General features: G+C 37.9%; 1 non-coding gene across 1 annotated transcript; it reads right to left on the minus strand.

The window, feature by feature from the left end:
* Positions 1-227: 227 nt before the first annotated feature.
* LOC123947675 lies at positions 228-391 on the minus strand. The gene has a single exon (XR_006819775.1). It is a non-coding gene; the product is annotated as a U1 spliceosomal RNA (small nuclear RNA).
* Positions 392-15304: the final 14913 nt, after the last annotated feature.

Raw genomic sequence — 15304 nt, forward strand, 5'->3', positions numbered from 1 at the left:
TGGAAAAGAAGGGTTTTTAAAAGAATTTTTTTCAGATAATTGTCATATTCTTCTTTGATACTATGCCAAAACTCAACAAGTAGCAGTTTCTCAAAGGTTAGTTGCTAAGTGAAATCTGAAATATCAATAAACTTTTCATATTCTGCTACATTAAAATCCATTGGTCTTTCTTCCACTTTGAAAGAATTCTTTTCTTTTTTTTTAAAGGAAAATGAATACTTTTTTTTAGGGGGGAAGCGCAAACACAATTCCCTGCTTCCACAAGTTATGCAATTGAGTTTCCCACGTTTGGGAAAATCGCAGGGGTAGGCACATCCAGAGTGCAATGGATAATCCTCGCCTTAGGAAAACCACCTTCGTGATCATAGTATCTCCCCTGCCAGGTTAGTATGAAATAAATCCTTTATCCATGCATAATTTTGCAATATAATGCATTGTTATTCAGAAAATTTTAACTCACTTAGTTCTGCAGATCTTCCAAATATCAGTACATGTCACTACAAAGTAGTGTCATATGCCCTGAAACCTCAGAAAAATTCCACTCTACTCTTGTGACAGAACAAGAATTAAAAAGGCAAGTAACATCTTAGCATTATTATAAAAAATAGCTTTCACTTCATAGACTCCCTGAAAGAGTCTTGGGACTCCCAGGGTCCCCAGATCACACTTTGAGAACCAGTGACTTAGAAGATTATTTACAGACTTTCAGAGTCAAGTCTTACAAGGCGTGTTTCCAAATTATGCAACATGAACCATGAGATATAGGAACTTGATAAACTTTCAACAACTTAAGCAACTTTTGTGGGAAAACATATTTCAATAAATTTTTGTTGTCATTGTCCTGTGTTTTGATTAATGTCAAGTTTCATCACTTTTATCACATCAGAAAATTCATGATGTTGGCCCACTTTAGGTACTAGAATTGCCCCAATTCACACAGCTGGTTAGAATTGAGCTGGATAAGGGGTGCCTGGGTTGTTCAGTGGTTAAAGCCTCTGCCTTCGGCTTGGGTCGTGATCCCAGGGTCCTGGGATTGATCCCTGCATCAGGCTCTCTGCTCAGCGGGGAGCCTGCTTCCTCCTCTCTCTCTGCCTGCCTCTCTGCCTACTTGTGATCTCTGTCAAATAAATAAATTTATTTATTTATTTAATAAATTTAAAAAAAAACGAAATTGAGCTGAATTAAAGTCCACAAAGCTTAGCCCTGTCACAATGAAAATATTTTGATTTCCAAAACCCTAGATGATGACCTATTTCCTTCAAGCAGTATTCAAAAGGACCATGTTTAGTTTAAGGAATCATTTGGTTATCCCACGGGGTTTACTGGAAAAGGATTTTCTATAGCTATAACGCAAATGTTAATGTTTTCTCTTTTGGAAACTGTGATTTCTGATTATAGAATTTAATAGCTATGAAGCAATCCAGTTCAATAATCTAACTGTACAAATACTGAGGGTGAAACTCAGAAAATCAAAAGTGGATAGCTGGGGCGCCTGGGTGGCTCAGTGGGTTAAAGCCTCTGCCTTCGGCTCAGGTCGTGATCTCAGGGTCCTGGGATCGAGCCCCGCATCGGGCTCTCTGCTCAGTGGGAAGCCTGCTTCCTCCTCTCTCTCTGCCTGCCTCTCTGCCTGCTTGTGATTTCTGTCTGTCAAATCAATAAAATATTTAAAAAAAAAAAAAAAAAAGTGGATAGCTACTTGGAGGCTAAGCTAAAACCAAAATCTTGCCCAGCTTTCTCTGCATAGACTGAGAAGGTTCTCAAAGGAAAATATTTCATCTTATCTCAGCCTTATATTTCCCATTTTTTACCCAATCCAAATTGGAAATGTGCAAAAATGTGTCCACTAATTCGGAAATATTTTGGACTCTTTTCTTTCAAAGCCAAGTACATAAATTTTTTAAGTTATATTCTTGTAACCCACCTAAGAAGTCACAAGTGACATTTTATTAGCAAGGGATAGAGAAATATGAAATAACTTAGTGAAATGCCCATACACCGCAAAGCTAACCACAATCAGAAAATTATTATCTATTTTATCTGCCTTGGTGACATTCTTCCAAATGTAATAAACTAAGGTTCAGGGTCTTAAAATAGGCAATAAAAATTATACTTACAAAAATGACTAAGGATAGGTAGAGTGCCATTAATTAAGCAATAATCCCTTTGAAATCAGTCATTACCAGCAGTTTTTTGCTATGGGCCATTAACACTCTAACTAGCAAGTCATTAATAGTGGTAATAACCAATTCTGAGGGGATTATTGCTCGAATAAACTATATCTAATGATTTTTAAGCTTTGTAAAAATTTTCACACTTTTATATTAATCTTTGAATGATAAGCAAGTATGGGCAGAATTAGCTGAGAATATTATAAGCTCATTTTTTAAAACATAACCATTTATCTCTCTCTGTCTATTCCAATATATTTGCCCATCATGTCCTTCAAGTTCATGGGTGGTGCTCCTGATACATTAGTATGTAGAGGGTTTTCTTATCTTCTTTTCACACAATACCCATAAAGACTGTGTGGTAGTTTGCAAACACCTTCACTCATTCAGAGCCCAGCATTACCACTGACTTCTTCATCAGTAAAAGTCCAATCCCACCCGAGGTAATTTTTGTCTGATTTTACCTAGGTCACTTTGATGATTTTTTTGTTTTTTGCATGCTTATAACATTGAGTATCCTCTGTAATGTAGATAATCCCTGTAAGTTGCTCTAGATGTAAAAGGCCACATCCAAGATAGAAACAGACTCAGTTTAGGGGAGGGGATGGATCAAAGTGTTCCTGATTATGGAATCCACATGCTAGGCCACAAATACAGCTTAGGGAATACAGTTAATAATATTGTAATAGTATCATATGATGACAGATGGTGACTGTAGTTATTGTGGTGAACACTGAATAATGTAGAGGATTCTCAAATTACTACTTTGCATACCTGAAACTAGTATCACATTGTATGTCAACTGTGCTTCAATAATAAAAGTTAAAGAAAACCAGGGCACCTGGGTGGCTCAGTTGTTAAGTGTCTGCCTTCAGCTCAGGTCATGATCCTAGGGTCCTGGGATCAAGTCCCACATGGGGTTCCCTGCTCTGTGGGAAGCCTGCTTCTCCCTCTCCCACTCCCCTTGCTTGTGTTCCCTCTCTCTTTGTGTCTCTCTCTGTCAAATAAATAAAGAAAATCTTTTAAAATTTTTTGAAGAAAACCACTGAAAGGGTAGCCCAAAGGTAAACCCCTGGCCCTGGCTCCCTCCTGTGTCCCCAGGCTGCTGGAACTCCAGCAGGGATTTTGGTGGTAGCTTTTACCATAGTCACATAGTCATCATAACTTTTTCTTATTTTTTTTCTTCTTCTTATTTTTTTTTTTCTTATTTTTTTCCCTCACTCTGGATCTAGGGCTGGGGTTGGGGAATGTTGGACCTCTCTGATATATTTGGTTAACATCACAACTTGACTCCTAGATAATGTTACAAATTATAAAGCAATATTGGGTAAATGTAGATCTCCTCTAAAAGAATAAGCCATATAAGGAAAAACCATAGGATACTGGGGGGGGGGGAGAACATGAGAAGAAAAACGGGGTTCTTAAAAAGAATTTTTAGGGGCACCTGGGTGGCTCAGTGGATTAAGCCACTGCCTTCGGCTCAGGTCATGATCTCAGGGTCCTGGGATCGAGCCCCGCATCGGGCTCTCTGCTCAGCAGGGAGCCTGCTTCCTCCTCTCTCTCTGCCTGCCTCTCTGCCTACTTGTGATCTCTCTCTCTGTCAAATAAATAAATAAAATCTTTAAAAAAAAAAAGAATTTTTAGAAAATTTCCTTTGCTCAAAATAGTACTAAGGCATATGAATATTTTATTAAGTGAATTAATGTTGCCTGTAATACTCAAGGGGTACTGTCTTTATGAAATTGATAAAATAAACAAGAATGCTGCAAAATGCAGACTGCCAATTTAAAGCCACAATAAAAGCAATGAAAAGCAAAATCGACACTAGAGAAAACTAACAAATGAACTAGAAGATAACTTTTTAAAGTTTCTTAAGTCAAGGGGTAAAAATGGTAAGACAAAAAGATAAGACTGCATAAAAACTGGACACTTTTGTATATAACCAAACTTCATAAATTGAATTTTTTAAAAACTGGGAAAATACTTATCAAATAAATTCTGACAAAGGGCCATTTGCATTAATTTTAAGGAACTCACACCAAACAATTAGAAAATGCTGGCTAGAAATGAAATCTTGCCATTTGCAATGACATGGATGGAGCTAGAGTTATTACCCTAAGCAAAATACTTCAGTTAGAGAAAGACAAATACCATATGATTTCACTCGTGTGGAATTTATGAAAACAAAACAGATGGTGGTGTGTAAGTGGCTCAGTCAGCTGGGCATCAAGTTCAGGGTTTCAGCTCAGGTCATGGTCTCTGGGACATGGGATGAGCCCTGGGTCAGGCTCTGCATTCATCAGGGAGTCTAGTTGGGATTCTCTCCCTCTCCTTCTGTCCCTCCCCCCATCATGCACTCTCTCTCTTTCTCTCTCAAATAAATAAATAAATAATCTTTTTTTAAAAAGAAAGAAAAGAAGCAAAGCAGATGAACAACATAGAGGAAGGTGGAAAAAAGAGAGGGAGGCAAACCATAAGGAAGACTCTTAACTAAAGAGAACAGAGGGTTGCTGGAGGGGAGGTGACGGGGACTGAGGAAGACACCTGTGATGAGCACCGGGTGTTATACACAAGGGATGAATCACTAAATTCTGTTCCTGAAGCCAATACTGCACTATATGTTGACTAAATAGCATTTAAATAAAAACTTTAAAAAAAGAAAAAGAAAAAAAGAAAATGCTGGCTGTATGTTAGTGGACAGCAAACAATTTAGAAAAATGACAAACATATATAAAAAACAATTCTTTTCATTAGTAATCAGACATACAAATGAAAACAAATATGATGTTCATTATCAAATTAGAGAAATCTCAAAAACCAACTAGCAAAAATGCAGAGTCAGGAATGGCTGTGTCCTCCTGGAGAAATAAGAGAAACCAACATACTTGACCTTTGCTCAAAAAGCAATTTGGCAATTTAGGAATACAGCAATATATGGTGAGATCTGAGGATCTACAATCTCTATGAAAGAAATATATTGGACTGACACTCCTGCTGAGAGATGAAGCCTATGAATCCATGTTGGAGCATGTCACTACTCTGGCCATTGAAGAATGGAAGAAGTGATGCTCGGTGACTTCTCTAGCTAAATCATAGAAAGGACATAACTTCCTCCCGGTGCTGTCTCACACCTGAGATGCTCACTCTAGACATGATGAAGAAGCAAAGCAGCCACATGAAAAAGCCATGTTCCAGCTACAGCCTCAGCCGTTTGAGTCTCCCCAATCAGCCACCAGCCTCAGCTGCCAGATATCTGTCTAACAAAGCCAACTGTAGCAGAGATGAACTTCCCCTACTGAGGCAACCCCAACCTGCAGATTCATCAGCAAAATAATGCCTTCTTCCCATCCCTATAACTTTTATTCTGTGTTGATTGATAAGTCTCGATCCCCAAAAAGAAATGCTTCCAACAGGAAAGACAACGATGGTCCCAAGGAACTGAAGTTAGCATGATCACTTAGTCATTTTGGCTTCTCCACCTACTGAATCAACTGTGGAGGGGGAGCTACTGTACTAGCCTGGAAGATTAATCTGTGTTAATAAGGGGGAACTGGGTTACTTCTTCACTTTGCAGGTAGGACAGACTATGTCTAGAACTCAGGGGATTCTCTGGGGTACATTTTAGTGCCTCCTGAGTAATGTTTAGGATTATGGCTCCTGGAAGTTTATGAAATTCCGAAGTAATATGCTAAATCTTTTGGTCTAAGACAAAGACAAAAGTGACAATCTGTCATCAATTTTATACACATAGCCAGGAACACAAAGGGCCAATTCATAAGAGGGGACAACCCAGACCACCTAGGTCCTGGAAGAGTGATTTCTCAAACTCAGAAGAAGATTGCTCTCTAAAGCACTGAGTTCCAAAAACTCCAAGTGGCCAGATTCAATGGAAGGAGAAAGAGAGACAACGTGAATTTGTAACATGCCACTATACACTTCCATATGTTATCAGTTCTATTTCCAGTGATGGAAACATTTTTATCCTCCTTAATCATAATAGTTCAATATTATTTAATAAACCATCTTATATGTCATTTTGCTCACATATAAAAACTGAATATATTTCCCCTTTCTTTATGAAGACATTCAACTATTCAGAATCTGCTTTCTAAACAGAATTTCATTACTAAAGAAAAGAAACTCGTTTATGTTTCCTGCAAGTTTTAAGGATAGAAGCTGAATAGATTTTTAAATAGAAATTCTTCCTCCATTTGGATTCAGCAGGAAAAAAAAATTATTTGATTTCCCAATATGCCTGAGTGCATCATTTAAAAAAATCAATTATTATATTACCATCTATTAAAAAACAATAATAATGAAACCTTATTTTCTGAGCTGCAAGAATTTTGAAAACTCAGTCAAAGCCATAGCTCAATACAAGATTGCTTAGAAGTTCAAAGACAATATCATATTAAAAATCAAAGCTTCAGACATTTAGCTTTACTTAAAAGTCACCCAATATTAAACTGGAATGTTTCACTTATTTAAATTCCCTTTAATGAAGATCCTTTTACATCTTCTCATCTATATTAGTCCCTGATGATTATACCCAAAGGATATTAAAATCCCAGTCTGTCAAAATCACCAGAAAATATCTTCAAATGTACACTTGGCAGTCTTTGCAATATTGAGTTGGTAATGTGAAGGATTATTTATAACTAGGATGCTGCATTTTCTACTTTGCAAATGAGTTTTAAATTAGTAGTCCATTTGCTGACTTGAATTGGGTGACTGAATCTAAGGAAAAGTTAGAATCATCAAACTAGAGTAACTGCTAAAGATGTTAAAAGATGCAGAGGGTCAAGCTCATGTCAGAACAGCAACAGAAGCACAAATGGAAGTTGACAAAAACACACAGAAAGTGAGACAGTTTAGAGAAATGCAGGAAGGAAAGGAAATATTTGGCTGAATATATGCATTTCCTTCATCTGAATTTGTCTGAATTCTCTTCATATACCTTGATAATTGATAATTCATCCTAACCTTGCAGTCCCCGACCAAAAATTAATTGAAATATGTAAATAGTATTTTTTTTAAGATTTTATTTATTTATTTGACAGAGAGAGAGAGAGAGAGAGAGAGATCACAAGTAAGCAGAGCAGCAGGCAGAAAGAGAGGGGGAAGCAGGCTCCCTGCTGACCAGAGAGCCTGATGCGGGTCTCGATCCCAGGACCCTGAGATCATGACCTGAGCCAAAGGCAGAGGCTTAACCCACTGAGCCACCCAGGCGACCCTGTAAATAGTATTTAAATAAAATACCATGTCACTCAATTTTCAGTCTTTCCTCCGTTCATGTGTCACCTTCTCTATCAGAGTGCTCTCAACATTTTTTTGCTAATTGGTCCTTTAAAGGAATTTTGTACCACCTGACCTATTTGTTTAGTTTAAAGTTAATATTTTTCTAACTTTTTTGGTTTCAAAGGATTTACTTTCTATTGTGTTTGAACTAATAACATTTTTAGATACAATTGTTACCACACTCTTAACTATACCCAACAGTTTCTAAGTATTGTGCTCTGGTTTTTTTTTTCATATATTAACATCTCAGAAATGAGATGAATCTAATTACTACTCTGGCCAGGTTGTAAGAATGCCTATGGGTGTCAGTCACTTGGAAGAAAATACTAGTCTATAGCCATACCACCCTGAATGGGCCCAATCTTGTCCAATCTCAGAAGCTAAGCAGGGTTGGGCCTGGTTAGGACTTGGATGGGAAGAAAATTTAAGAAATAACATTTAAGAAATGTTAGACCAATGCTTCTGATGACTCAGAGGAAAATAGAGTATGGGAGGGCACTGGGTGGCTCAGTCAGTTAAGCATCTACCTTTAGCTCAGGTCATGATCCCTGAGTCCTGGGATCAAGTTCCACATCCAGTTCCCTGCTCAGCTGAAAGTCTGCTTCTCCGTTTGCCTTCACCCTGTTCTTGTGCTCTTACTCCCTCGAAAATAAATAAATAAATAAATAAATAAATAAATAAATAAAATATAGGAAAATCCCAAATACTCACAACTGAGCCAAAAAGTGCATTCAAAGACTGAGACTTTGAACATTGAAAAGTTTAAGCAATAAAATGTTCTGGTATCAATTCTAACATGTGTGTTGGGAGGCAGTATAGGGCACCATCTGGGTGTCCAACAATTCAACTCAGTTCTGACACTATGTTCCCAGAGATAGCATCAGATCCCATACCTTAAGAGTTTAGCCCTATAATCTTTATATCAGATAAATTAGATTTTAAGCCAAAGACTATAACAAGAGATGAGGAAGGACACTATATCATACTTGAAAGGTCTGTCCAACAAGAAGATCTAACAATTTTAAATATCTATGCCCCTAACATGGGAGCAGCCAATGATATAAACCAATTAATAACAAAACCAAAGAAACACATCGACAATAATACAATAATAGTAGGGGACTTTAACACCCCCCTCACTGAAATGGACAGATCATCCAAGCAAAAGATCAACAAGGAAATAAAGGCCTTAAATGACACACTGGACCAGATGGACATCACAGATATAGTCAGAACATTCCATCGCAAAGCCAACAGAATACACATTCTTCTCTGGTGCACATGGGATATTCTCCAGAATAGATCACACCCTGGGTCACAAATCAAGTCTCAAGGGGTACCAAAAGATTGGAATCATTCCCTGCATATTTTCAGACCACAATGCTCTAAAGCTAGAACTCAATCACAAGAAGAAAGGTGGAAAGAAGCCAAATACATGGAGGCTAAAGAGCATCCTACTAAAGAATGAATGGTTCAACCAGGAAATTAAAGAAGAATTGAAAAAATTCATGGAAACAAATGAAAATGAAAACACAACTGTTCAAAATCTTTGAGACACAGCAAAGGCAGTCCTGAGAGGAAATTATATAGGGATAATGCCTTTCTCAAGAAATAAGAAAGGTCTCAAGTACACAACCTAATCCTACACCTAAAGGAGCAGGAGAAAAAACAGCAAAGAAAGCCTAAACTCAGCAGGAAAAGAGAAATAATAAAGAGCAGAGCAAAAATCAATGAAATAGAAACCAAAAGAACAGTAGAACAGATCAACAAAACTAGGAGCTGGTTCATCAAAAGAATTAAGAAGACTGATAAACCCCTGGCCAGACTTATCAAAAAGAAAAGAGAAAGGACGCAAATAAAGAAAATCATGAATGAAAGAGCAGAGATCACAACCAACACCAAAGAAATGCAAACAATTATAAGAACATATTATGAGCAACTATACACAAACAAATTTGACAATCTGGAAGAAATGGATGCATTCCTAAAAACATATAAACTACCACAACTGAACCAGGAAGAAATAGAAAACCTGAACAGACCCATAACCAGTAAGGAGATTGAAACAGTCATCAAAAATTTCCCCAAAACAAGAGCCCAGGGCCAGATGGCTTCCCAGGGGAATTCTACCAAACATTTAAAGAAGAATTAATACCTATTCTCCTGAAACTGTTCCAAAAAATAGAAATGGAAGGAAAACTTCCAAATTCATTTTATGAGGCCAGCATTACCTTGATCCCAAAACCAGACAAAGACCCCATCAAAAAGGAGAATTATAGACCAATATCCTTGATGAACACAGATGCAAAAATCCTAACCAAAATACTGGCCAAGAGGATCCAACAGTACATTAAAAGGATTATTCACGATGACCAAGTGACATTCATCCCTGGGCTGCAAGGTTGGTTCAACATCTGCAAATCAATCAATGCAAGAACCATATGATACTCTCAATAGATGCTGAAAAAGAATTTGACAAAGTACAGTGTCCCTTCTTGATCAAAACTCCTCAAAGTGTAGGGATAGTGGGTACCTACCTCAATATCATTAAAGCCATCTATGAAAAACCCACAGCAAATATCATTCTCAATGGGGAAAAACAGAGTTTTTTCCCTAAGGTCAGGAACATGGCAGGGATGCCCACTATCACCACTGCTATTCAACATAGTCCTAGAAGTCCTACCCTCAGCAATCAGAAAACAAAAAGAAATAAAAGTCCTCCAAATCAGCAAAGAAGAAGTCAAACTATCACTCTTTGCAGATGATATGATACTTTATGTGGAAAACCCAAAAGACTCTACTCTAAAACTACTACAACTCACACAGGAATTCAGTGAAGTGTCAGGATATAAAGTCAATGCACAGAAATCAGTTGCATTTCTATACACCAATAGCAAGACAGAGGAAAGAGAAATTAAGGAGTTGATCCCATTTACAATTGCACACAAAACCATAAGATACCTGGGAATAAACCTAACCAAAGAGGCAAAGAATCTGTACTCAGAAAACTATAAAGTACTCATGAAAGAAATTGAGGAAAACACAAAGAAATGGAAAAATGTCCCATGCTCCTGGATTGGAAAAACAAATATTGTGAAAACATCTATGCCACCTAAAGCAATCTACACATTTAATGCAATCCCCATCAAAATACCATCATGGAAATAGAACAAATAATCCTAAAATTTATATGGAACCAGAAAAGACTCCAAATAACCAGAGAAATGTTGAAAAAGAAAACCAAAGTTGGTGGCATCACAATTCCAGACTTCAAGGTCTATTACAAAGCAGTAATCATCAAGACAGTATGGTACTGGCACAAAAACAGACACATAGATCAATGGTACAGAAGAGTGAGCCCAGAAATGGACCCTTAACTCTATGGTCAACTAATTTTTGACAAAGTAGGAAAGAATGTCCAATGGAAAAAAGACAGTCTCTTCAACAAATGGTGCTGGGAAAATTGGACAGCCACATGCAGAAGAATGAAACTGGACCATTTCCTTACACCACACACAAAAACAGACTTAAAATTGGTGAAAGACCTCAGTGTGAGACAGGAGTCCTCCAGAATTCTTTTCCTTTCCTCTTCCTAACAGACTGTTCTAAGAAACAGTAGTTCTATATCACCTCTCCAAAAATGTAGAAATGCCCCATGTAGCTGTGTAACCAACTGGATTTCTTGTGAACCTGTGGCCTGTGAAACAATGCACCACCCTGTATTGGCTTTCTGTCCTTTGCTGCCTCACTTCCTGTAGGTCCCTCACTCTCAATGAACTGGAATTTGCACAGTCACCAAAAAAAAAAAAAAAAAAAAAAAAAAAAAAAAAAAAAAAAGTAAAGTCTAATCTCTATTTTAGACCTTCTCTTCTAGAGAACTTAGATGTTGATAGAGGTAAGCAGAAGAGAATCCAACCAGTTCTTTTCTAGTAACTTCACTCAATATTTGAAACTCTTAGCTGGATATCAGCCAAAAATAATACAGTGGTTTTGTTTTTAATGTTTATTGTCAGGCACTTAAAATAGGCTTTCTTCCAGTGCTTTTCAAAGCAAAGATTAGATACAAACTTAAAAAAAAAAACTCACAAAATTCATGTTATTGCCATTCGATTTTCCACTTTCTCAATACCTACTCCAATATTTCAAATTGTTTCTTTGTGTGGTGACCTAAAACTTTAAACACCCAAGGACAATGTTCCAAGCAATGCATCACGATAAGATTTAAATGGATGAGAGATTTGACTTTCTTTTGTAAACTGGGAGGAAGAAAGTTCATGGCTCTGGTAAATCTAGGAGAAAATGGTATTTGTCTCATATCCACCAGAGGCTCAGCCAACAGTTATTTCTCCTCATCCTCTCAGGTCCTCCTTGGGTGTCTGCCAGTTTCATCACAGTTACACTTTGAATCCCCAATCTGTGCTTATCCTTGATGGTGCTGCCTTCACTGGAGGGCTGATATGGGAAAGTCCTACACTTTCTTTTGCAGTCTAATCCCAAATTCCTTTTAACTATGCCAACATAAGGCTTTATAATAACAGATTTTAGGTACTGAGAGGCTATGGCCAACCACAGAAATTACAAAACAGAAGAACAAACTTAGAACTGTGCTATTCCCACAATCCCAAAGAAAAAGAAAAAGAAAACAAGACAACAGCCAGAACCTTCCCCAGGTGCCATAATGAACACATTTGCACCTGTCTCAAGAATCAACCTCCTCTCATGTCTGAAACAATCCACCCTTCCTTTTTCCTAATACAAATCTCCATTCATTACTACACTTGAAAATTCAATCTTCTACCCTGAAGGGATAGCTATGTTTTAGTATCTGTCCTCTCTTCCTGAGGGGCATTCCAAGGCAAAAAGTGCCATCAACAATATCTTTCCCCAAGGATAAGTTAGTCAACTGAGAATAACATCATGAAAGCTTTCAGTTAAACAGTCCAAGTTGGCTTTGTTACCTAAGTTTTGCACCATTCACAATCTCTCTGAAAATGAGATTATGTTTATATTTATCCTCGTTCTTATACTCTTGTGGACCCAGCATGCCTACATACATACATATACATCCCTCCTAAAGAAAAAAAATTATTTCCAGAGAAAGAACAATCTAGATCCATATTGAAATGGTGTATCCATTAAAATAAGGATTGGCTATATATAACTAAAGGCCCAAAGAAGTGGCTTCAATAAGGTAGGAATTTATTTCCTTACCACAGTAAAGAAGCCTGGAGGTAGGCAGTCCTGATTTGATACGCTTAGGGCCCAGGCTCTTTCTAACTCTCCGCCTCCCCAAGGTCTGCCTTCATCCTTATGTTAACAAAATAGCTGGCAGAGCGACAGCCATCACATCCAGGATCCTGGCCATAGGCTAGTGATAGGTCTTCCCTTTGAAAAGAGACCTCTGGGAAATCTCACATTAGACCTTCACTTCTGTGTCATTGGCCAAAATCTTCACAGCTTTTCCTCTGCCCATAAAAGAAATGTTTTATATTACCATACCAATTATTTTATCAATACCTGAGGCCTTTCATAAAAATAGTCCATAATGGTGTCTTGCCAAAAGCAGAAATGTTTTATCTGATGACCATTTTAAATTATACCTAATCATTAATTTTCCTTTTAATGAGGGTCCAAGTTAAATTCCAATGTTAAGCATCCTTCTCTCACTAACCTTTATAATCTGAAAGGATTCATTATGTTCTTTTACAAAGAAAATCCTCAGTGGTCAGAGACAAAGGGGAATGGGGAAGCTCATACCTTGAGCTTTACTTTGAGATTACTCAGACCTTGCCACTCTCTTAATTTTACTTAGACTGTGCAAGTCTAATGAGAAGCATTTTTTTTTCTGATATGGAATATCCCAAAGGCAACACCCAAATAAGCAGTTTTGTTTTATTTTGTTTTCCAAATAAGCAAATAGTTAAATAGTTCCTCAGGTAAATTTCTGGCTAGTAAGGATGGGAGTTGAGAGAGAAGTTTTAATAATGCAACAGTGAGTCAATGACTTCTTGCAAAAAAAAAAAAAAAAGACATTTTCTGTTAGCCATCAAACTAGAAGATTTCTTTTTTTTTTTTTCAATGGTGTTATTGAGCAGTTCTTTTTTTTTTTTCCCTTTTTATTTATTTTTTTTTCAGCGTAACAGTATTCATTCTTTTTGCACAACACCCAGTGCTCCATGCAAAACGTGCCCTCCCCATCACCCACCACCTGTTCCCCCAACCTCCCACCCCTGACCCTTCAAAACCCTCAGGTTGTTTTTCAGAGTCCATAGTCTCTTATGGTTCGCCTCCCCTCCCCAATGTCCATAGCTCGCTCCCCCTCTCCCAATCCCACCTCCCCCCAGCAACCCCCAGTTTGTTTTGTGAGATTAAGAGTCATTTATGGTTTGTCTCCCTCCCAATCCCATCTTATTTCATTTATTCTTCTCCTATCCCCCTACCCCCCCATGTTGCTTTTCCATGTCCTCATATCAGGGAGATCATATGATAGTTGTCTTTCTCCGATTGACTTATTTCACTAAGCATGATACGCTCTAGTTCCATCCACGTCGTCGCAAATGGCAAGATTTCATTTCTTTTGATGGCTGCATAGTATTCCATTGTGTATATATACCACATCTTCTTGATCCATTCATCTGTTGATGGACATCTAGGTTCTTTCCATAGTCTGGCTATTGTAGACATTGCTGCTATAAACATTCGGGTACACGTGCCCCTTCGGATCACTATGTTTGTATCTTTAGGGTAAATACCCAGTAGTGCAATTGCTGGGTCATAGGGTAGTTCTATTTTCAACATTTTGAGGAACCTCCATGCTGTTTTCCAGAGTGGTTGCACCAGCTTGCATTCCCACCAACAGTGGAGGAGGGTTCCCCTTTCTCCACATCCTCTCCAGCATCTGTCATTTCCTGACTTGTTAATTTTAGCCATTCTGACTGGTGTGAGGTGATATCTCATTGTGGTTTTGATTTGTATTTCCCTGATGCCGAGTGACGTGGAGCACTTTTTCATGTGTCTGTTGGCCATCTGGATGTCTTCTTTGCAGAAATGTGTGTTCATGTCCTCTGCCCATTTCTTGATTGGATTGTTTGTTCTTTGGGTGTTGAGTTTGCTAAGTTCCTTATAGATTTTGGATACTAGCCCTTTATCTGATACATCGTTTGCAAATATCTTCTCCCATTCTGTCAGCTGTCTTTTGGTTTTGTTAACTGTTTCCTGTGCTGTGCAAAAGCTTTTGATCTTGATGAAATCCCAATAGTTCATTTTCGCCCTTGCTTCCCTTGCCTTTGCCGTTGTTCCTAGGAAGATGTTGCTGCGGCTGAGGTCGAAGAGGTTGCTGCCTGCGTTCTCCTCAAGGATTTTGATGGATTCCTTTCTCACATTGAGGTCCTTCATCCATTTGGAGTCTATTTTCGTGTGTGGTGTAAGGAAGTGGTCCAATTTCATTTTTCTGCATGTGGCTGTCCAATTTTCCCAGCACCATTTATTGAAGAGGCTGTCTTTTTTCCATTGGACATTCTTTCCTGCTTTGTCGAAGATTAGTTGACCATAGAGTTGAGGGTCGATTTCTGGGCTCTCTATTCTGTTCCACTGGTCTATGTGTCTGTTTTTGTGCCAGTACCAGGCTGTCTTGATGATGACAGCTTTGTAATAGAGCTTGAAGTCCGGAATTGTGATGCCACCAACTTTGACTTTGTTCTTCAATATTCCTTTGGCTATTCGAGGTCTTTTCTGGTTCCATATAAATTTTAGGATTATTTGTTCCATTTCTTTGAAAAAAATGGATGGTATTTTGATAGGGGTTGCATTAAATGTGTAGATTGCTTTAGGTAGCATAG

The sequence above is a fragment of the Meles meles genome, chromosome 7 (genome assembly GCF_922984935.1).
Source record: "Meles meles chromosome 7, mMelMel3.1 paternal haplotype, whole genome shotgun sequence".
Lineage (NCBI taxonomy): Eukaryota > Metazoa > Chordata > Mammalia > Carnivora > Mustelidae > Meles > Meles meles.